At 33.9% G+C, this 22,796-nt stretch overlaps 1 pseudogene; it reads left to right on the top strand.

Moving 5' to 3' along the window:
• Positions 1-645: 645 nt before the first annotated feature.
• On the top strand, positions 646-22,381 carry LOC120149513 (annotated as a pseudogene).
• The last annotated feature ends 415 nt before the right edge of the window (positions 22,382-22,796 follow it).

Here is a 22,796-nt window from a genome sequence, read left to right as displayed (position 1 = left end):
TTTAGCGTTTTACCCCCAGTTATGGAGGTTTAGGGTTTTTAACATTTTACAGCGAATACATTTTTTTACCGCGTTACAACCTAACGTAAACTTTTATTACGAGACCAATAGTTTCTCCCAAGGACAAATATTTTTTTGGTAAACTATGCCTATAGTTTTTTTTTGGTCTAATTGATTTTGGTCATCAGTTTTTTAATTAAGTACGTTTAGTCTCTTACGTTATTGATCTGTCCGTTTTACGTCTCTTAGCCATTAAATTCTGTTAACTCTTAACGAAAATTTGGTAATTAAAAAATAAATAAAAATCACAAAAAAATCACGTGTTGCAATTAAAAAATTAAAAAATAAAAAAAAAAACACTAACGTGACTTCTTCTTCTTCTTCTTCTTCTTTATAAATATCAAGTCTTGAACTCATTATCACTTCTTCTTCTTGTTCTTCCCATTAACCACCCACGACCATTTCAGACAAAACTATAAAAAAAACCACAGTAACAAAATCGATAACATCGAAAGTAAATACAAGTGTTGGGGATTATTCAGTTTTCGACATTGGAATTGACATAAAAACCAATTTCACTGCCTTTAGTTCTTCTGTATTGCTAAAGGCCCTAAAAATTGAGGAGGTTTCTCTTTTAAAGTTCCCATGACTACAGTTGGAGTTTTGCAATTGTACAAGCTCGCAGCAAAGGCAATCACACGGTTGCATTCACTACCTAATGAAAGTATGGAAAGGCTTTGCAATACAATGGTGCATGAGGTTTTCGAACTCACCTATTATGACAGGGTGATGACATAAAATTCCATGATGACGACCATGGTGAAATGATATATGAGGTAACAAAACCAGGGTTGGAGCCTTATTTAGGCTTGCATTATCGACCACTGATATCCCTCATGCTGCTTGATTATTGTTTATGAAGAATAAAGTCCGTATGATTGTTGATTATAGAGCCAAACATGTGAAAGTATTTCAAGATGATAAGTTTCATATTGACATGACCTTATGTGGTTCAACCCTAAGGGATCCTCATAGCTGCCATTTACAGTACATGGAGGACATGGATTCCATTGCTTCTTTAGTCATGGATGTCATTGTCAATGATGGATATGAAGAAGGTAATGACATCGGTTCCAAGCAACAACCACAATAAAAGAGAAAGAGATTATGGGGTTAGTAGTATGCCATAACACCACTCCTAAGTTTGTTCCATTTCCACTCAGGTATGCTTGTGAGTTTCTAGCTCAAGTTTTTTTCGTCCATATCAATAAGGAATTAGAGCTCGAAATCCAAATCATTGAGAATACCATATTGTGTAACACCCTAAACTCGATTTGGGCCTAAAGTTTTGTATTGGGCTATTGAGACAACCCTTGATTTTCAAAACTTGTTCAATTTATTTTCAAATAATGTGAATGGTATCGTAATAACTTAAATAACAATTATAAAACAATTTTATAAACTGAAGCTTCTGAATACATGAGTAAGTCTCTATGAATACATATGCCCACTGTTGCGTGTTGTGAGTACTATAAAATATACGCAAATAATGTGCAAGTATACACAATCGCTCAAGTAATAAAGTGATGAGTGAGTATCGTCTCCATAGGGATTGGAAGGATATTGAGTAAAATTTATGCACTATTCTATCTAAGTATAGTTAGTCTTGATATATACAAATGTCACAGCAATGTAAATGTGTATGCTGGTGAATGTGGATTAATGGTGTGATGGTGTAGCAAATGGAAATGCAGTGGCAAGAATAGATGTTTAGTGTTGAAAATGATGAAATGTCAAGACAATGAAAAATGGTAAAAACAGTAAATAAAAGATAAATAAAATGAAAAGAAGATAATCCCCACGTGACAAGCTTTCAATGGAATGAATGATAAGGATTGATCTAATAATGCTAAACTGATCTCTCAGGCAGATTTAAGCTATCTGGTCTTTACTTACTCGACAGGGCTTTCCTAAAATATTCTCACAGGAACCTAACAGAATAGGATGCCAAGGCATCTGCTCTCACTCAACGATGTTAGACAGCCTACCCTATTGATAAAGACACCTTTTTTAGTCGTTGAAATCCTATCTTAGTCTCTTCCGAGATCTAAGGGATTAGGTTATAATATTCCTAGGCCAGTTCAAAGCCCCTTGAAAATACTATAACCCATTGCTTATGAGGATATTGTCTTGCGTTTCTTCCGAATACTTACAAGTATTTTTAGCGTAGGATTCTTCCGAACACCTAACCTTCATCTAAGAAATGAACATTTCCATGCCTCTTACAAGCCTAGATGGTGAAGCATTCATAAGCAAAGCAAATAAAGAACCAAAATAAACTTAAATATACCATTAAAATAAAGTTAAAATATCCATTAAACCAACCACCACCAAATAAGTTAGTTCATGGTGGGGTTCGAAATATCCATAGAAAAATCCACAAAATATTCGTTCCAACAACCCATAAATAAAATAAATAAAATAACAGCAAATGGAAGTGAGAAAGAGCCTTCGACGCCCGCCACCGAAGGTCTCCTCGGCCACCATGAACCACTTTAGCTCGCTAGCTCCTCTTGGCGCCTAGCTCACCACTCCTTGAAGCTTTATCAATGGAGGAAAACCCAAGGAAGAATAAAGGAAAAGGGAAAATAAAAATCTGATTTTTCTGCTACAATATATGTCTCCTTTTTTTTCCACACACTCTCTCTCTTGTGACGTGTAATATATAAAAAATATCTAGAGGTAATGATGAGGTTATTGGGATATTGTTGGGTGCAAAATACCCCTCATACCCCTAGAATCACATGTTGTGCATGAACCTTATCCTCCAGGTGTCAGTGGTCCCCTAGCAGGCTGTTACAGCCATCATTTCACGTGAAGAGCCAGCTGTCCACGTACAGCTGTATATTTTTGTCGTTTTCTATGCCAGAAATACCGAGGTATTTGAATCTGCTTCAGCAACGTGTGATGCCGCGGCATTACTTCCCAACTCGCCTATTTTGCTTGTTATTTCCTGCACATACTAAAAACCACACCTTCCTCTTCATATAGCACCTTAATAAAATAAAATAACACAACCACAAAAAATGCAATTATATGCAGCTACATACATCTAAAATGACCTATATGTACCCTTAAACAAACAATAACTTAAGTTGAAAAGACCTTAAAAATAGTCTTTTTACGGAGTTATCACACCCCCAAACTTAAGCTATTGTTTGTCCTCAAGCAATGGATAACAATTAACACAATCAAAATGTCATGGCAATTTCAACAGTAGGACAACAAGACAATAATTGAATTTCAACCCTCAGAATAATTGGCTTCAACATGCTAGACATATCAAGAATTCAAGTACTTTTCCCTAGGTCAAGATTCTTTATGGTTATGTGTGTGCGTGAATGTATCTAATCTATACTTAACGTGTAATACCCCAAAAATTTAGATAATGACCAAAATGCAAATTTTGAAAGTTTGATGGTCAAAGTTAAAACTTGGGAAAAGTTTAGGGAATTAAGTGATAAATTTCCTAAAAAGATTTTTATTCCATAAATATATGGTTTACTCTTGAGAATGGAGTTTTATGGAAATCATATTGTTGGATTTGGAATTTAGTAAAGAAATAGTTAAAGCCGGTAATGAATCGATAAATTCTGATCGAATCAGAATTTTACAAAAATTTGAAGGATGTTATAAAATGGTTGGAAATATTATTTTAATATTTTGGATCAGAGAAATTTGGTTTGGAAATGTGCAATATTCCAGATTTAACCGAAACAGTGGAATTTAGTGACTAAAACGCAAGATTTGAAAATTCAAGGTGAAATTCGAAATTAAAAGTCAAAATAATTTATGTTTGACTTTATAATATGATAATAATCAGATTTCTTGGTTTTATGGTGATTATGGAAATTCATTAAGGGTGATTTGGTCTTATCACAATTAAATGAATATTATATTCATTTAAGTGGAATATAGAGTAAAATAAGATGAAATGCATCCAACATTTCACTCAAATTTGCTATATTCTTCTCCAGCCAACGTGGTCTTCTCCTAAGGTAAGAACAAAGCTTCAATTCTATTTTCAAGCCATTTCTTTAGGATTATGAGTATGATGAAAATAGAAAATGGTTATTTTCAAAGCTATCATTTTGTACCAATATTGCATGATTATCTTGCTTGATTTCAAAATCCCCAAATCTGGAAATTTGGGTTTATACTATGGTTGTTGAAATTGATGATGATTATTGATGATTGTGAGGTTGTATGAATTGATGAAGAACATAAGGATGAGGTTAAAGAAAAACAGTTTAGATTTTGAGAATTACAATAGGTTCGAAAATTCACCAGAAAATATATAAAAATAATTTAGAGGTTATTTTTATATATTGTGTTCATATATGGATCTAGTTTTGTTTAAAACAAACGGGGATCAATTTCAAGTTGTATACAAATATATATGAATTTTTAAGTGAGGAAAGGTCAGAAAAGTCGGACAGCAGAATTCTGTACAAAACAGATTATGTTGGTGAACTTTGAAAATTCACCATAAATTGTACAAAATGAATTATAAGGAGTTCTTTATATGGATAGATTCTTATTCGAGTCTAGTTTTTAACGGAAGAAACGGAATTGAATTCCAGTGTCTATATCAATACAGAATAATGATTCTTTAAGGGTAGTGCGAGTTGTCTGAATTCTGGAAAATTAATGGTTGTTGTGTAAGAGTTGTATAATTGATGTACTATGCTGGGAATTGTTGTTTGAGAATTGAAATGAGTGTTAAATGTGAAATTGATTATTTTGGGAAGATTGAAATGATTGGTGATTTAAGTACAACAATTGCATAATTGGGATACGTAAATGTATTTATGCTTTTGTAAAAGCATTTGAATGGAAATAATTTCAATACTGGAATTTTTGGTATTAAAAATCTAAGTGATAAAAGGGTGAAGGACCATTTTGAGTAAATGGGAAAAGTTGGTTCTAATGTTATAAGGAATTATTAAGAGTTAAATATTTTGATAGATGATGAATTTCAAATATAGTATGGAGATATGGTGGAATGTATTTATGTTAGTAAAATACTAACATATGAATTATTATGAATTTGTGATTTATACAGATCATGGTTGATTTGCAATTGAAGCAAGTCAAGTATAAAAAGGGTATATTGTGGACAATAGTGAGGCACAAATATTTTGAAAGACATAAAGTGTCAAGGTGAGTGCAATACATGCATGAAATTATACATGGATGTTTTATACATCATAAGGAAGACTTGCGATAAGTCGACCTTGTTTATACCGGCATGATTTTATATCATTTTTTATAAATTGACATTGAAAAGTCAGAGTATGAAATTAAAATGCATTGATCATGAAAAAATGTGATATTTTACCATGAATGTTTTCGGGTATGAACTGCCCAATGTTAAATTTGATAATATACTTTGCCATGGATGGATCGAATAAAATAGACTATATGCCCAAGTAAGTCATTGAGGGACAGGGTATAGTTGGCATGCCATAGAGTATAGCAGTTGCAGGTTTATAATACACTTTGGTGTATATGGTGGGCACGACCTTATGTGTAGTACACTTCGGTGTATATGGTGGGCACGACCTTATGTGTAATACACTTCGGTGTATATGGTGGGCACGACCTTATGTGTAGCACTACGGTGCAAATATTACTAGAATACCCATGGTCCTCAAGGTTTAATATTGGGCTATTGGCTATGGATTATGTTTTATTGGTTAATAAATGGTAACCATGCAAATAAGCTTATGAGCTTACGGAATAATGGCAAGTATATAGGAAAAATAAGCTTACGAGCTTATGGAATTTAAATGGTAAGTATTTTGGTAAAATAAATGGTAAGAGATTTTATATTATTTTGATCATGGTAAAATATTGGATATGTTAGTAAAATGATTTTATGGAAATTTGATATTTGATATTGAAAATCATGCATGAATTGTATTGCACTGTTAAATGTTTTAATTGCCTCACTAAGTTTATACTTAGCGTGTGATGATTTTCACGCGTAGGTAAAAAGCAAAGAATAAGAATAAAGAGTTCAGAACGACATCAAGCATCGAGAGGTATATTTCAATATCAGTAAGACATCCTATTGTGAAATTTGATTTTAGATAGTGGCATGTAATTTGAAAATGTTCACTTTATTTGTTGAATTAATTTTGGAAATTTTTATAGTGATGAAAGGTTAGTTTTTATGAATTTATATGTAAATTTTCGGAAGTTACTGTAGCATGAACAATAACCACGGTTTTTAAGCAAAATTTCCAGATTGTTAAAGGGGTACCGATTCCCCTGCTATAGGGAATCGATTCCCCCACTGTTCACTGTTCACTATTCGGGTACTATTCACTATTCATAATTAAAAATATTTTGAATTAAATTATTGTAATGAAACGTAATTTTATATGATATGATATTTTTATAATATCATTTACTATTTTAAGAAAATAATTTTTAAATTGCTTTTGAATCGTAAAATGGTTTTAGAAATTCGGATAACATCTATAATCTGTATAGGTATAATTATACGGGTTATGGGTGTTACATTTATTGGCATCAGAGCTACATGTTTAGCCGATTCTATGACTAAACCGAGGTTATTTTGAGTTAAAAAGTGTATACATGCCACTAGGATGTCAAGAGTTACTGATATTTGTATATATACTGTGATGATGTTTATAGGGAGTAAAAGTTATTCTTTACTAATGTATGATGATTCTGACTATGTTCAGATGTTGAAATTAAAGACAAAGGTAATAAAGTCGAAATGGTTGAAAAGAATGTCGAGATTGAAATCGACAAAAAGGGAACATATATGACTTATATAAAACACCTTAGAAGGGTGGATGTTATAAGAGATTTTTCTTCATTATGTGGAAGAATTGTCACAGTGTTTAACAAAGTTTATGAATTGGAAGAATTGATTAAAAAGTTTGAATGACTTACAAGAAAATTCGAATCGGATGAGGATCCAGAGGAGATATCTGAATCTAGTGAATGCTTTTGAGGTTCTCCAGGTAAGCTTAAATAAGTGAGAAATATTTAAGCTAAGCATTAAATTGTTTAAATCATTGATAAATTGAGTAAGAAGAAATTGAGTAAGCGGTAAATATGATTTCCGCTAAAAGTTTAAAGAAAGTTGAATTATTAGTGAATCAAATGGTTATGAGTTGGATTGAGAATAAATATCAAGTCCATAAAATTTGATAGAGTTACCTTGTGAAGGTAAAAATGAGGAAATGGATTGTTTAACCTTCCATGCTGAAATGAATTATTGTATAGATCGAGATTGATTTTCAAGAACTTGAAAAGTGTCAAGTTCGTACTAATAAGAAAAATGAGTAAATTTGTTTACTAGTGTGATCTTAGCAGTAATTGCTATGAGGTTATTGCAACAAATTTATCAAGTTTTCTTATTGAATGATGTGAACATTGGGATTTTCATTTAAGATGGAAAATGTTTCAATTGTTCGAAAATATTATCTTTGGATTTGGAAAAGTTATACAAATTTCCTTAAGAATGAATTAAGGAATTATAAAGTAGAAATATTCAATTATACTTGATATCGAGTGATATTATAACGGAAGACCCATAGGTCATGGTCATGGTCATGGTCATGGTCATGGTCACGATTATGATACAAGTGTTAGAAGGACAATTAATAAATGTCCAGTAAAGATTCAAGAGCTTATGTTATTGATGAATCTGATGGGATTATCATTAACAAGTTTAAGATCATTTTGATCATGATTTGGTTCTCTCTGCATTAAGGTTGAGTTAATGGTCGCAAGAAGCGATTAATTTATAAAAATGCGGAGAAATTAAGAATTTTAATGATTGATGAAATAGTGAAATCATCACTAACGTGATATCAACATTGGTTGCGATTAAGATGATGTAAAAAGGATGCATAGCTTTTGTAGCTAAGATGATAGACACTTAAGTATCTGAAATAAGATCATATGATATTTCCATAACTTGGGAATTTCTATATGTCTTTTAGATTTATTATTTGGATTACCTCCAGATTAAGAGGTGGAATTTAATATTGATGGTTATCAAGACATTAATCTTGTATCTATGAGTTCATATTGAATGGTTGCAATTGAGTTAAGAGAATAAGAACCAATTGCAAGAATTGATAGATTGAGGATGCTTTAGATTGAATATTTTACCTTGGGGTGAACCGGTGTTGTTATAAAAAAATGAATATATGCGATTATGCATAGATTATTGATAGTTAAACAAAGTAAATATCAAGAACAAGTATCATCTTTTTAGGATTGATGACTTGTGGATCAGCCTAAAAGGAGCAGTAATGTTTTAAAAAAAATTGAAATTGATATTTGAATGGGATATCAACAGTTAAATTTTAAAGAGGAAGATGTTTCAAAGATAGTTTTCAGGAAATGGTATAGATACTACGAGTTTGTAGTAATGCCGTTTGATTTGAAAAATGCTTTAGTAACATTTATGGATTTTGATGAATCGAGTATTTTAACCTTACTTAAATTAGTTTGAGGTGGTCTATATTGATGATATTCGGGTATACTCGAATACAAAGATAGAGCATGATGCTTATATTCGTACTGTATTCGAAATACTTAAGGGTAAAAAGGTAATGCTAAACTGTCAAAGAGTGAGTTTTGGCTATCAGAAGTTGATTTTCTTAGTCATGTTGTCTCGGCATATGGCATAAGAGCTAAAAAAATATTATAAGAAGAAAAAAAAACAGAAGAAGAAAAAAATAGAAAAAGAAAATGAAAACGAAGAAGAAAAAAAATGAAAATGAGAAAGAAAAGAAAAAGAGAAAGAGAAAAAAATGAGAGATGAAAAAAAAATATTTCACTTGTGGAAAAAAATGCGAGACTAAAGACTTTGAAGTCAACTTTGATGGAAATTATTGAGGAAGAATTTGTATTCCTCATAATGACGAGTTGAAGAAAGATATTCTTTCTAAGGCACATTATAGTTTACTGACTATGCATACAAGTGGAAAAAAATGTATCATGATGTAAAGAGTCATTTTGGTGGCCAGGTATGAAAAGAAACATTATTGAGTTTGTTGTTACATGTTTGACATGTCAAGAAGTAAAAGCTGAGAATCAAGTGCTTTCGGAATTATTACAACTGATTTCTATTCCAGAGTGGAAGTGGTAAAGAGTCACTATGAATTTTAGTTAATGTACTACCTTTGACATCAAATAAAAAGGATTTTATTTGAGTAATAGTGACTGGTTAATTAGATCGGCACATTTCATTCCGATGTGAATGGACTATGCATTGGATAAATATACATAATTGTATATCAAGGAGATAGTTCGAATACAAGGGTATTAATATCCATTATATCGGACAGAGATCAAAGGTATTAGTTAAAGATTTTGGAAATATTTGCATAAAGTTTGGGTACTTGATTGAATTTCAGTGTGATATTTCATCTACAGACGGATGGTAAGTCAGAAAGTTCTATTCAGATATTAAAAGATATGCTGAGAGCATGTGTGATTGATTCTAAGGAATCATGGGAAAAGAAAAGTAATTGTTTTTAGTAGAATTTTTCTACAATGACATTATTAAATTAAGCATCAAGATAACTCCGTGTGAAGTTTTATATGGGAGAAAATGTCAAACACCATTGAATGGGTTCAAATTAAAAGATCATAATCTTGTTCTCTCAGATTTATTGAATTAAGTTGAAGATAAAGTAGATAATCTCAAGATGATATTGGATCGACAAAAGTCTTATGTAGACTTGAATTGAAAAAAAAAGATTGAATTTTCATGAAGGTGATAAAATTTTCTTAAAGTATCACCTTGGAAAAAGATGTTGTGCCTAAAATGCAAAGAAAAACTAAATATAAGATTCATTGTAATTTATGAGATATTAGAAAGAGTTGGATTGATGGATTATCAGTTAACATTAACTCTGGAAGTATTTGGGAACCAGAGTTGGACAAAGTATACAATATTTTTCATGTGTTGATGCTTAGAAAGTATCGATTGGATATTTCATATGTCATTTCATCAGAGGAAATTAAGATACAAACGGATTGATTATAAAGAAAAACCAGTTCAGATATTAGCTCGAGAAATCAAAGAAATGCGTAATAAGATGATTCTTCTAGTCAAAGTGATTTAGCAAAATTATAATGTCAAAGACGTTCCATGGGAAAGAGAGGATGATATGAAAATGTGTAGATATTTTCATAATAGGTTGAAGAAATGAATTGTATAGGTTAAAAATATAATGATGTGCATGATCTTTACAAAATTCTCAAAGTAAAGAGGAATTTTTTTTTTGAAATTCAAGAAGTTGACAAAAGAGGTTTTTGTATGAGACGAGATTATGTCTTACCAGTTCGTAAAACCCTAAATTAGGGTTATGAATCTACAATAGAAAGTGCAATCCTCATAAAAGAGAAGTTATGGTTTTCATAGAAAGTTTAAAATTCGAGGACGAATTTTCTTAAGGAGGGGAGAATTGTAATACCCCAAAAAATTAGATAATGACCAAAATGCAAATTTTGAAAGTTTGATGGTCAAAGTTAAAACTTGGGAAAAGTTTAGGGAATTAAGTGATAAATTTCCTAAAAAGATTTTTATTCCATAAATATATGGTTTACTCTTGAGATTGGAGTTTTATGGAAATCATATTGTTGGATTTGGAATTTAGTAAAGAAATAGTTAAAGCCGGTAATGAATCGATAAATTCTGATCGAATCAGAATTTTACAAAAATTTGAAGGATGTTATAAAATGGTTGGAAATATTATTTTAATATTTTGGATCAGAGAAATTTGGTTTGGAAATGTGCAATATTCCAGATTTAACCGAAACAGTGGAATTTAGTGACTAAAACGCAAGATTTGAAAATTCAAGGTGAAATTCGAAATTAAAAGTCAAAATAATTTATGTTTGACTTTATAATATGATAATAATCAGATTTCTTGGTTTTATGGTGATTATGGAAATTCATTAAGGGTGATTTGGTCTTATCACAATTAAATGAATATTATATTCATTTAAGTGGAATATAGAGTAAAATAAGATGAAATGCATCCAACATTTCACTCAAATTTGCTATATTCTTCTCCAGCCAACGTGGTCTTCTCCTAAGGTAAGAACAAAGCTTCAATTCTATTTTCAAGCCATTTCTTTAGGATTATGAGTATGATGAAAATAGAAAATGGTTATTTGCGAAAAACGCTATCATTTGGTACCAATATTGCATGATTATCTTGCTTGATTTCAAAATCCCCAAATCTGGAAATTTGGGTTTATACTATGGTTGTTGAAATTGATGATGATTATTGATGATTGTGAGGTTGTATGAATTGATGAAGAACATAAGGATGAGGTTAAAGAAAAACAGTTTAGATTTTGAGAATTACAATAGGTTCGAAATTCACCAGAAAATATATAAAAATAATTTGGAGGTTATTTTATATATTGTGTTCATATATGGATCTAGTTTTGTTTAAAACAAACGGGGATAAATTTCAAGTTGTATACAAATATATATGAATTTTTAACTGAGGAAAGGTCAGAAAAGTCGGACAGCAGAATTCTGTACAAAACAGATTCTGTTGGTGAACTTTGAAAATTCACCATAAATTGTACAAAATGAATTATAAGGAGTTCTTTATATGGATAGATTCTTATTTGAGTCTAGTTTGTAACGGAAGAAACGGAATTGAATTCCAGTGTCTATATCAATACAGAATAATGATTCTTTAAGGGTAGTGCGAGTTGTCTGAATTCTGGAAAATTAATGGGTTGTTGTGTAAGAGTTGTATAATTGATGTACTATGCTGGGAATTGTTGTTTGAGAATTGAAATGAGTGTTAAATGTGAAATTGATTATTTTGGGAAGATTGAAATGATTGGTGATTTAAGTACAACAATTGCATAGTTGGGATACGTAAATGTATTTATGCTTTTGTAAAAGCATTTGAATGGAAATAATTTCAATACTGGAATTTTTGGCATTAAAAATCTAAGTGATAAAAGGGTGAAGGACAATTTTGAGTAAATGGGAAAAGTTGGTTCCAATGTTATAAGTAATTATTAAGAGTTAAATATTTTGATAGATGATGAATTTCAAATATAGTATGGAGATATGGTGGAATGTATTTATGTTAGTAAAATACTAACATATGAATTATTATGAATTTGTGATTTATACAGATCATGGTTGATTTTCAATTGAAGCAAGTCAAGTATAAAAAGGGTATATTGTGGACAATAGTGAGGCACAAATATTTTTTAAGACATAAAGTGTCAAGGTGAGTGCAATACATGCATGAAATTATACATGGATGTTTTATACATCATAAGGAAGACTTGCGATAAGTCGACCTTGTTTATATCGGTATGATTTTATATCATTTTTTATAAATTGACATTGAGATGTCAGAGTATGAAATTAAAATGCATTGATCATGAAAAAATGTGATATTTTACCATGAATGTTTTCGGGTATGAACTGCCCAATGTTAAATTTGATAATATACTTTGCCATGGATGGATCAAATAAAATACACTATATGCCCAAGTAAGTCATTGAGGGACAGGGTATAGTTGGCATGCCATAGAGTATAGCAGTTGCAGGTTTATAATACACTTTGGTGTATATGGTGGGCACGACCTTATGTGTAATACACTTCGGTGTATATGGTGGGCACGACCTTATATGTAATACACTTCGGTGTATATGGTGGGCACGACCTTATGTGTAGCACTACGGTGCAAATATTACTCGAATACCCAGGGCCCTCAAGGTTTAATATTGGGCTATTGGCTATGGATTATGTTTTATTGGTTAATAAATGGTAACCATGCAAATAAGCTTATGAACTTACGGAATAATGGCAAGTATATAGGAAAAATAAGCTTACGAGCTTATGGAATTTAAATGGTAAGTATTTTGGTAAAATAAATGGTAAGAGATTTTATATTATTTTGATCATGGTAAAATATTGGATATGTTAGTAAAATGATTTTATGGAAATTTGATATTTGATATTGAAAATCATGCATGAATTGTATTGCACTGTTAAATGTTTTAATTGCCTCACTAAGTTTATACTTAGCGTGTGATGATTTTCACGCGTAGGTAAAAAGCAAAGAATAAGAATAAAGAGTTCAGAACGACATCAAGCATCGAGAGGTATATTTCAATATCAGTAAGACATCCTATTGTGAAATTTGATTTTAGATAGTGGCATGTAATTTGAAAATGTTCACTTTATTTGTTGAATTAATTTTGGAATTTTTTTATAGTGATGAAAGGTTAATTTTTATGAATTTATATGTAAATTTTCGGAAGTTACTGTAGCATGAACAATAACCACGGTTTTTAAGCAAAATTTCCAGATTGTTAAAGGGGTACCGATTCCCCTGCTACAGGGAATCGATTCCCCCACTGTTCACTGTTCACTATTCGGGTACTATTCACTATTCATAATTAAAAATATTTTGAATTAAATTATTATAATGAAACGTAATTTTATATGATATGATATTTTTATAATATCATTTACTATTTTAAGAAAATAAATTTTAAATTGCTTTTGAATCGTAAAATGGTTTTAGAAATTCGGATAACATCTATAATCTGTATAGGTATAATTATACGGGTTATGGGTGTTACATAACGAATTTAGGCAATTTCTAATTGAGTTCCCTAGTTTCGCCACAACATTTACTCATTCATTAAGCACATTTATACTCCCTTTTCATTTAGTACACATTTTTTTCTTTTTTTTTTCTTTTTTTTTCACTTTTTCATTTTTTTACGCTGCTACGAAGGGAGTCAGCTCATCACACCTACCATCCCACACTCTAGGTGAAAGGGAGCATACCTTCCACCCCCAAGCTAGTCAGACAGAGTCATCCCGTGACTACTTTCATTCACTCGTATGCGCGTGGCTGCCATTTATTAAAGAGAGTTCCAGGCAATGCCACGGCAAAGAGGAGTCTCACTCTACAGCTATGCCGAAACATTTATTCACGATTAAACAAAATTCAGAGATAAGAGATTTCTTAAACAGTGATTTATCATTTAAGCATAATACCATATTTTAATGCCAAGGCTAACCAGAGTTCTTTCATAAAAACTTCCTAAGTTCTTTAAGTATAGAAAACATACAAATCGTGTAAGAATAATTCACAAAGCATCAAGCCCTAGAGTCAGTTCTATCATTCTCAACAGTCATTTACATTCAATTTATAGCCTAAAAAGTTCATCTTCATCAGGTATCATCAAAACATTTCATCTAACTGTCCAACCATTTAATGATGCCATGGCATAACATTACCTCCCCCAAACTTGAGAGAAGCATTATCCTCAATGCTGAATAAAAACTAAGTTAAAACTAGACTACAGGCTATGCGATGTGATGCAATGCCATGCAAGGTACCTTGTCTTCCTAAGATGGTGGTGGAGTCACGCTGGCAGTGCTAGTAGTATTGTGTCTGGTACACTTCCTCAGTGATGTGGGGCTTTTGTCAGGATCAGAACTGGGTTCAGCAGGTGGTGTGCTAGGGCTTTCAGTGTTCTTAGATGTTGAGGTCTCCATACGCCCAACAGATGACTTCAGACGTCATCTAGTCCATACTGACTGGGTTAGCATCCTCTGACTTTGGTGTATTGTCTTGCTGAGTGACATTTGCAAATGTCGTGGCATCCTAAAATAATGGCAAGATCTTGTCCAGGATGACCAGAAGATTATAAGCCCAATGTGAGAGCATCTCCTTATGAACAGGTGCCATGACTGCGTCTTGTTAGAGCCTCGATTACATCTATCTTTGCCGTGACATATTGGTTTGCAGTAGCCTATGAAGTTCCCTCGTGAGATTTCATCATATTCATCCTCCAGAACACCCTTCATCCTAAAAAGAACTAATATTAAAAAATAAAGAAATAAAACAAAGAAAAACAAACAAACAAACAAACACTCACGACAAAACAAAACTTCAAAAACATAAATTAAAAAGGGTTCAAGAGATGCAAACTCTAAAACATCATGAATTGTCATGGCATTTTTGTCGCGTTCGATTGGAGCACCAGTATAGACCAAAATGCTCCACATATATATAACAGCGCCACCTTCAGTGTAAGTCGATAGAACCCGATTTGTAGGACCTTTGCAGTAGTCCTCTCTTTTCTCTCCCCGTTGTAGTGGCATCTTTTAATTGCTTGGGTAGCAAAGTCGTTCAAGAAGTAGGGGTCATCATCCTGCATCAATCTGTTCTTGCCCTGGCTATTCAAGTACGGAAGCAAAACACCACTAACGAGAAAATTGACAATGTCAGCGTACCACGACAATGCCGTGGAAAATAATAATTTCTCATAAGGGAATTGTTTCTCCATTTTATTCCTTAGTGCTTTAACAATTTCTAGCCTAGAAAAATGGGTAACTAATTGGGGTTGAGTAAATTCAATGAAATCCACATGTTCAGATTTTGTACCTGGTCTAGCTATGAGTAAGCTAGATTGACCCGCCTCTTTTGAAATATCCTTAAGCTCATCTTTGTCTTCTTCATCGAGCTTCAAGTACTCACAAGTGCCTACAAAATTGTCATGGCATAAGCAGCTTCCCTTTGGTCATCAACTTCTGCTAGTGGGGGTTTTTCTTTTGTCGTGGCATTATTTTGCTTGCCATCATCGGGTTTACGCATTGAACATCCAGCTTTGTTCTCCAGCGAATGTAAGTCCTCTTGCAATTGAGACTCTTCATGCACAATCTCATAGCTAGGTTCTTCGAGTGTTTCCCCCCCAAACTTAGCATCTTTGTAGATATAGGTGATACTCCCTGAGGTGAATGTATTAAATTCCTCACTGCCTTTAGCCTTAGTGACTTCAGTATCACTAGGCAATCTGTCTGGTTGGTATTCTTGTAATGCCGTGGCAATTTGATCCACTTGCATTTCCAAAGCTCTCAAAGACAAACTATGACTTTGCAACCATGCCCCTTGACTTTGTAATAATTCTTCTTGACTCTTAATAGATGCATCGTGATCTTATAATAGAGCCTTTGTAGTTGTCATAAAGTCTTGTATAGTGGCCTCTAGAGAACTTATATTAAGTGAAGATGTTGTCCCCTTAAAAGTATGCCATGGCATATTCGTTTGAAAGGCTAGGGGCTCATCTATATACTACTGCTGAGCGAGATGACTGACATTACAAGCTCCTTGATTTTCCCATGAGAAATTGGGATGCTGACTCCATCCATTGAAGCTTCCCACATAGTTGATGGACTTTTGATTGTTCGGGCATTCACATTTATGGTGATTGCCTTGGCATAACAGACATGCCAAGCTATCAACCTTCACTTCTTTCATCTCCTTAGAATTTTGCAAATTCTTCAACATATTGGTGATGGTAGAGAGTTGGGCCGACACTGAATCTTCAGCTTCCAACTTGAATGCCCCAAATGCCTTCCTTATAGTTTCAAACCTTGAAGAGGGAAATTGGTAATCATGGTTAGCAATTCGATCAAGAATGCCAAAAGCCTCTTTAGGTGATTTGTCAAGCAAAGTGCCATTTGTCCAGGCATCTAGCATCATCCTCGTGGGTGCATTGGCTCCATTGTAGAACATCACGACTTGAGTCTAGTCGTGGAATCCATGGTTGGTACATTTGCGAAGCAATTCTTTGTAACGGTCCCAACACTCATGCATTGACTCGTCATCAGCTTGGTGAAAAGATGTTATGGCATTCCTAAGATGGTTGTTCATATTACGTGGATTATGCCGTAGTAAATTTTTTTTGCACAATTCAGCCCAAGACCTTATAGAGCCGGAAGGTAATCCATTGAGCCATGCCCTGGCATCATCTTTCAAAGAATATGGAAATAACTTCAATTTCAACACATCTTCATACACACCTTCTTGTCGAAAGGAGTCACAGACCTCCAAAAATTCTCGAATATGTTGTCTTGCATCCTCATGAGGAGCACCACCAAACTTTCCAATCAAGTCCAACATGTCGAACATAACCGGTTTGAGCTTGAATTGGGTTGCCTGAATCTTGGGAGCTATAATAGCAGGTTTTAGGTCATACAAGGTAGGAGCTAAGTAATCTCTAATAGTTTGTGGTCGAGCAGCATTCATAGCATTTGGAATTGTCGTGGCATTTAGAACTGCAGGATCCTTCACTTGATTTTGAACAACAAGAGCCTCATGTTCTATATGAAATAATGGTTCTTTGGGTCTTTTACGTGTCATGCAACAACATAACACCTGAAAAAGGTAAACACAAAAACAAGTAACTATGTACAAAGAAAATAAATAAAACGGTGCAACAACTAAACTCAACATCATCAATTGCCAATCCCCGACAACGGCGCCAAAATCTTGTTGCGTGTTGTGAGTACTATAAAATATACGCAAATAATGTGCAAGTATACACAATCGCTCAAGTAATAAAGTGATGAGTGAGTATCGTCTCCACAGGGATTGGAAGGATATTGAGTAAAGTTTATGCACTATTCTATCTAAGTATAGTTAGTCTTGATATATACAAATGTCACGGCAATAGATATGTGTATGCTGGTGAATGTGGATTGATGGTGTGATGGTGTAGCAAATGGAAATGCAGTAGCAAGAATAGATGTTTAGTGTTGAAAATGATGAAATGTCAAGACAATGAAAAATGGTAAAAACAGTAAATAAAAGATAAATAAAATGAAAAAAAAAGATAATCTTCACGTGACAAGCTTTCAATGGAATGAATGGTAAGGATTGATCTAATAATGCTAAAGTGATCTCTCGGCAGATTTAAGTTATATGGTCTTTACTTACTCGACAGGGCTTTCCTAAAATATTCTCACAGGAACCTAACCGAATAGGATGCCAAGGCATCTGCTCTCACTCAACGATGTTGGACAGCCTACCCTATTGATAAAGACACCTTTTTTTAGTTGTTGAAATCCTATCCTAGTCTCTTCCGAGATCTAAGGGATTAGGTTATAATATTCCTAGGCCGGTTTAAAGCCCCTTGAAAATACTATAACACATTGCTTATGAGAATCTTGTCTTGCGTTTCTTCCGAATACTTACAAGTATTTTAAGCTTAGGATTCTTTCGAACACCTAACCTTCATCTAAGAAATAGACATTTTCATGCCTCTTACAAGCCTAGATGGTGAAGCATTCATAAGCAAAGCAAATAAAGAACCAAAATAAACTTAAATATACCATTAAAATAAAGTTAAAATATCCATTAAACCAACCACCATCAAATAAGTTAGTTCATGGTGGGGTTCGAAATATCCATAGAAAAATCCCCAAAATATTCGTTCCAACAACCCACAAATAAAATAAATAAAATAACAGCAAAGGGAAGTGAGAAAGAGTATTCGACGCGCGCCACCGGAGGTCTTCTCGGCCACCACGAACCATTTTAGCTCGCTAGCTCCTCTCGTCGCCTAGCTCGCCACTCCTTGAAGCTTTATCAATGGAGGAAAACCTAAGGAAGATGAAAGGAAAAGGGAAAATAAAAATATGATTTTTCTGCTACAATATACGTCTCCTTTTTTTCCACACACTCTCTCTCTTGTGAGGTGTAATATATAAAAATTATCTAGGGGTAATGATGAGGTTGTTGGGATATTGTTGGGTGCAAAATACCCCTCATACCCCTAGAATCACATTTTGTGCATGAACCTTATCCTCCAGGTGTCAGTGGTCCCCTAGCAGGCTGTTACAGCCATCATTTCACGTGAAGAGCCAACTGTCCATGTACAGTTGTATATTTTTGTCATTTTCTGCGCCAAAAATACCGAGGTATTTCAATATGCTTTAGCAACGTGTGATGCCGCGGCATTACTTCCCAGCTCGCCTATTTTGCTTGTTATTTCCTGCACATAGTAAAAACCACACCTTCCTCTTCATATAGCACCTTAATAAAATAAAATAACACAACCACAAAAAATGCAATTATATGCAGCTATATACATCTAAAATGACCTATATATACCCTTAAACAAACAATAACTTAAGTTGAAAAGACCTTAAAATAGTCTTTTTACGGAGTTATTACCCATTATGTTACGGAACAATACTTTGAAGGAGATACTGGAAGTCCTACTGCGACAGTGCTCCACGAATTGCTCAAACTATTGACATGCCAAAGGAAAACATCTGAAGGTTGAGCTTACAAAGCCCAATAGTATAATCACTAATTTAAAGCAACATTAAGAGTTTAAAAAACACAAGCATGCTGAAGACATAGTACTAACCCGTAGGTGCATACATGATCTAGATCAAGTGTTACCTATCTAAGGCTTAATTGTTCTATCATTGAAGTATGATGTCTTACACTTTTAATTCTCTGCTACAAGTTTTAAAGTGAGTACACCCTAAAAGGGTCTCTAAACCTAATAACTGTAACTGTTATGTATTATTTAAATGTGATACTTGTACTCCTATGGACTAACTGAACACAACAGTAACATTGATGTGTGTTATCTAAATGCAACATTGACTCTGATATGCATTATCTGAATGCAAAACTAACTCTACTATGCATTATCCGAATGCATCACACAAACTGTGGCAAGCGTCATGGTTAGGCTGAGAAGCTGCATCTTGGAGCTCACACAGCCTTCTAGCCTGCCTGTATACCCAATGGTACTATGGGGTGAGATCCAAAATCTGTGTTGGAAACGTACACCCCTAACTTACTCCGTCTAGTCTTAAGGCTAGAAAATGCCTTGGCACTGACTGGTATATACCTGGACATCCTAAAAAACAAGACAATTTTGCTACTACTAAAATAACTCAGGTGTCCTAACTGTTTCCTGAGTGTCACACAAAGGCTAATTCTCTCATCTAGAGATTTCCCTATCTGCTACCTTGCTCGTTCTCTCATCTAGAATATTATACACAGGTTATTAGTTAGTTACTACTAATAGTTTATTAATCAGCTATATTCTGGTCATTATGACCTAATGGTATTTTAGTCATTTTTGTCTTTATGCATTTCATGAATCTAACGAAGATGTTGATTATGCTGTTCACTAGCTAGGTTATTTACTGGACCGATAACTGACTCGGGTTCATTACTAAGGAGTGATGCTCTAGCTGTTGTTACTACACTTTCCCTCAATTCACTCTCAAATTGGAGGGACATTTATATGTCCATCACTATTTGTCATTCTTGTAGTACACGATTCTTCTATTTACTAATCTGATTATTCGATCATACTACTAGCCAGTACACCCTCTGCAATGACCTTTCCTTCTTAGATATTCACTACGTGCTCAACTGGATATACTTGGATGTGTTATACCTGTTATAGTTACTCTGGTTGTAATCCAATCCTACGAGTGTCTCTAGTCTCATTTGGCCATTTACGTCCCTCACGGACTATGTTCAACATAACATACCATTCTTAGCTCTTACAGACCCTTAAATAGGTCGAAACTGATCATCCAAGATAGGTAGTATCTATACCCTACTTGTAGTATCGATATCCCTATGAGTATCAATACCAAAATTGCATTCTGTTGTTGAAAATGAGGCCCGGTCTTGAGACCATCACCTTTGGTATCAATACTAAAGGGGTAGTATCAATACTCTCATAGTAGTATCGATACTTCCTGCCTGAAATCTCTAATTTTTGCCTCAATTCATCCAATATCGATATTGTTCATCCCAGTATCAATACTTGAACCCATAAATTATTTATTTTGGCTCGAAAAACATATAAAAATCTCTCTAAAGTTTATAATTTGGTTTTTAAACATGTGCTAATGTTGTAGGTAGTTATTTAGGGTCTTAAAGTGTCACAAAAACACATGTTTTACAATAATTTCTCATCTATAGCATGAATCAAGTATAAAACCCTAAAATGTTCAACTACTAAAATCTCAATAAGTCATCATTCTTATGAAAGCCTTAACACTCCAAAGGATTAGAAATACACTATCTTGATGTTTGAATCAAATGAAACCCTTTTAGCTAGAAGTCACCTTCCATCAAGACTTGAATGAGAAATCCCACCTTTTTCTTGCAACCAAAGAACCCATGATTTGGTTCATCAAAATCCAAGTTAATGGATGGATTATGAACGAAAATAAACTTGAAAGTGCTAAGAAATGGATCAAAAGACTTACCCTTGGTTTATGGAGCTTGGAGAGAAAAATGGGAGAAATAGAAATGAAACGATGAAGATGAAATGAGAGATATAAAAGCTCTCATCCTCTAAAATGGGGTAATTGTGTTTATAGTCCTTTCTTAACTTTATACCATTAAAAATATCCTCTTAGGACTAATTGAGCCCAATTTCAATCCAACAACTTGAATTATAAATTCTACGAGGTCCACTTACCTCTTAGGTAAACCCAATTTCATACCCTTTTATGTGGCATGCTTATGAGGGATGCACCCTTGGGAATATCATATAGATTTCACAGTGTGAAGAAGAAGATGAAGAAGAAGAATAAACAGTGTGGGAAAGAAGAATAAGAAGAAAAAGATATAGTGGGAAGAAGAAGAATAAGAGGAGGATAAAGAATAAAAAAAGTTGATATGGAGAAGAAAAAGAAGAAGGGGAGAAAGAAGAATAAGAGTTAAGGTGGATTTTTTTAAACAAATTTTGATTGCCACGTAACACTTCCGTTAAGAGTTAAAAAAGTTAACGACTGAGGGACTTGAACCAGATAGACCGATAACGTTAGGGTCCAATCGTACTTAATTAAAAACCGGTGACCAAAGTTGGTCAGATTGAAAACAAAGGGGACTACATGCATAGTTTACCTTTTTTCATGTAAAAGAGAAATGCTACTGATCTGATCCTATGACTCCAGCTCAATTATGTGTACTGAGTATCGCATCATAAACTTCATCCACTTCGGTTGGGGGTTGCTGGAAGTAACGAGTCCTATCCAATCAGGTCGTGCTACCCTCGCCATCCCATCTACCATAGAGTTACAATCGCGCGAAACATACTTAACATAGATCTGCCAATTCCTCCTCGCTAAATGCATAATATGGGGTAATAACGACGATCCACACCTCTCTCTTCCATCTTTGTTCAAGGCCGCAAACACATCACTGCTATATGTTTCAACAATAACCTCCTCTAACCTCAAGTTCCATACTAATTATGTCTTTCTGAAATACCCCACAACTCTGCAACAAACATAGAACAGATCCCAATATTTCGAGTATACCCCATCACCCACTGTCGGTCTCTTACGTGAGAACTCCCCCACACGTTGTGTGACCAGTTCCAATGTGCCTCGCACCATCCGAGTTTAGCTTAAACCAACCCCCCAGAGCGGGTACCCAAGCTGCATCTGGAATAGTCCTCATTAAAGGTTGACTTTGCAATGCTAATGAAGAAAATTGAGCAAAAAATGGCCTTCTTCATCATCCTTTTACTTAGGGAAATAATATTCTCGCCAACCACGATGCTTTCATCAAACAAAAGTTGATTCCTCCTCGTTCAGATATTACAAACAATAGCTCCAAAGTTCAACTCCCAGTTCTCCACGCAAAAAGGAAAATAATATGGTTGGCAAATGTTACGTTTGATCCAAAACATCAAATCCATGCACATGAACTCCTCTAATCGACTTGGTTTAACAACACTCTCCCAAGCAGCCCTAGCCACAAAGCAGTTCCTAAACACATGTGATAAAGTTTTAACTGAAGCTACACAGAGAGAACACCCCACTTTCGAAGCAAGATGAAGACGAACCCTCTCCTCATTCGTGAGCAGGCAACCCTTGCAAATC

This window comes from Hibiscus syriacus, unplaced genomic scaffold, assembly GCF_006381635.1.
Source record: "Hibiscus syriacus cultivar Baekdansim isolate YM2019G1 unplaced genomic scaffold, ASM638163v2 tig00111005_pilon, whole genome shotgun sequence".
Lineage (NCBI taxonomy): Eukaryota > Viridiplantae > Streptophyta > Magnoliopsida > Malvales > Malvaceae > Hibiscus > Hibiscus syriacus.
Note: the sequence above shows the minus strand (reverse complement) of the source record. Positions and strands in the feature narration are given on the sequence as shown.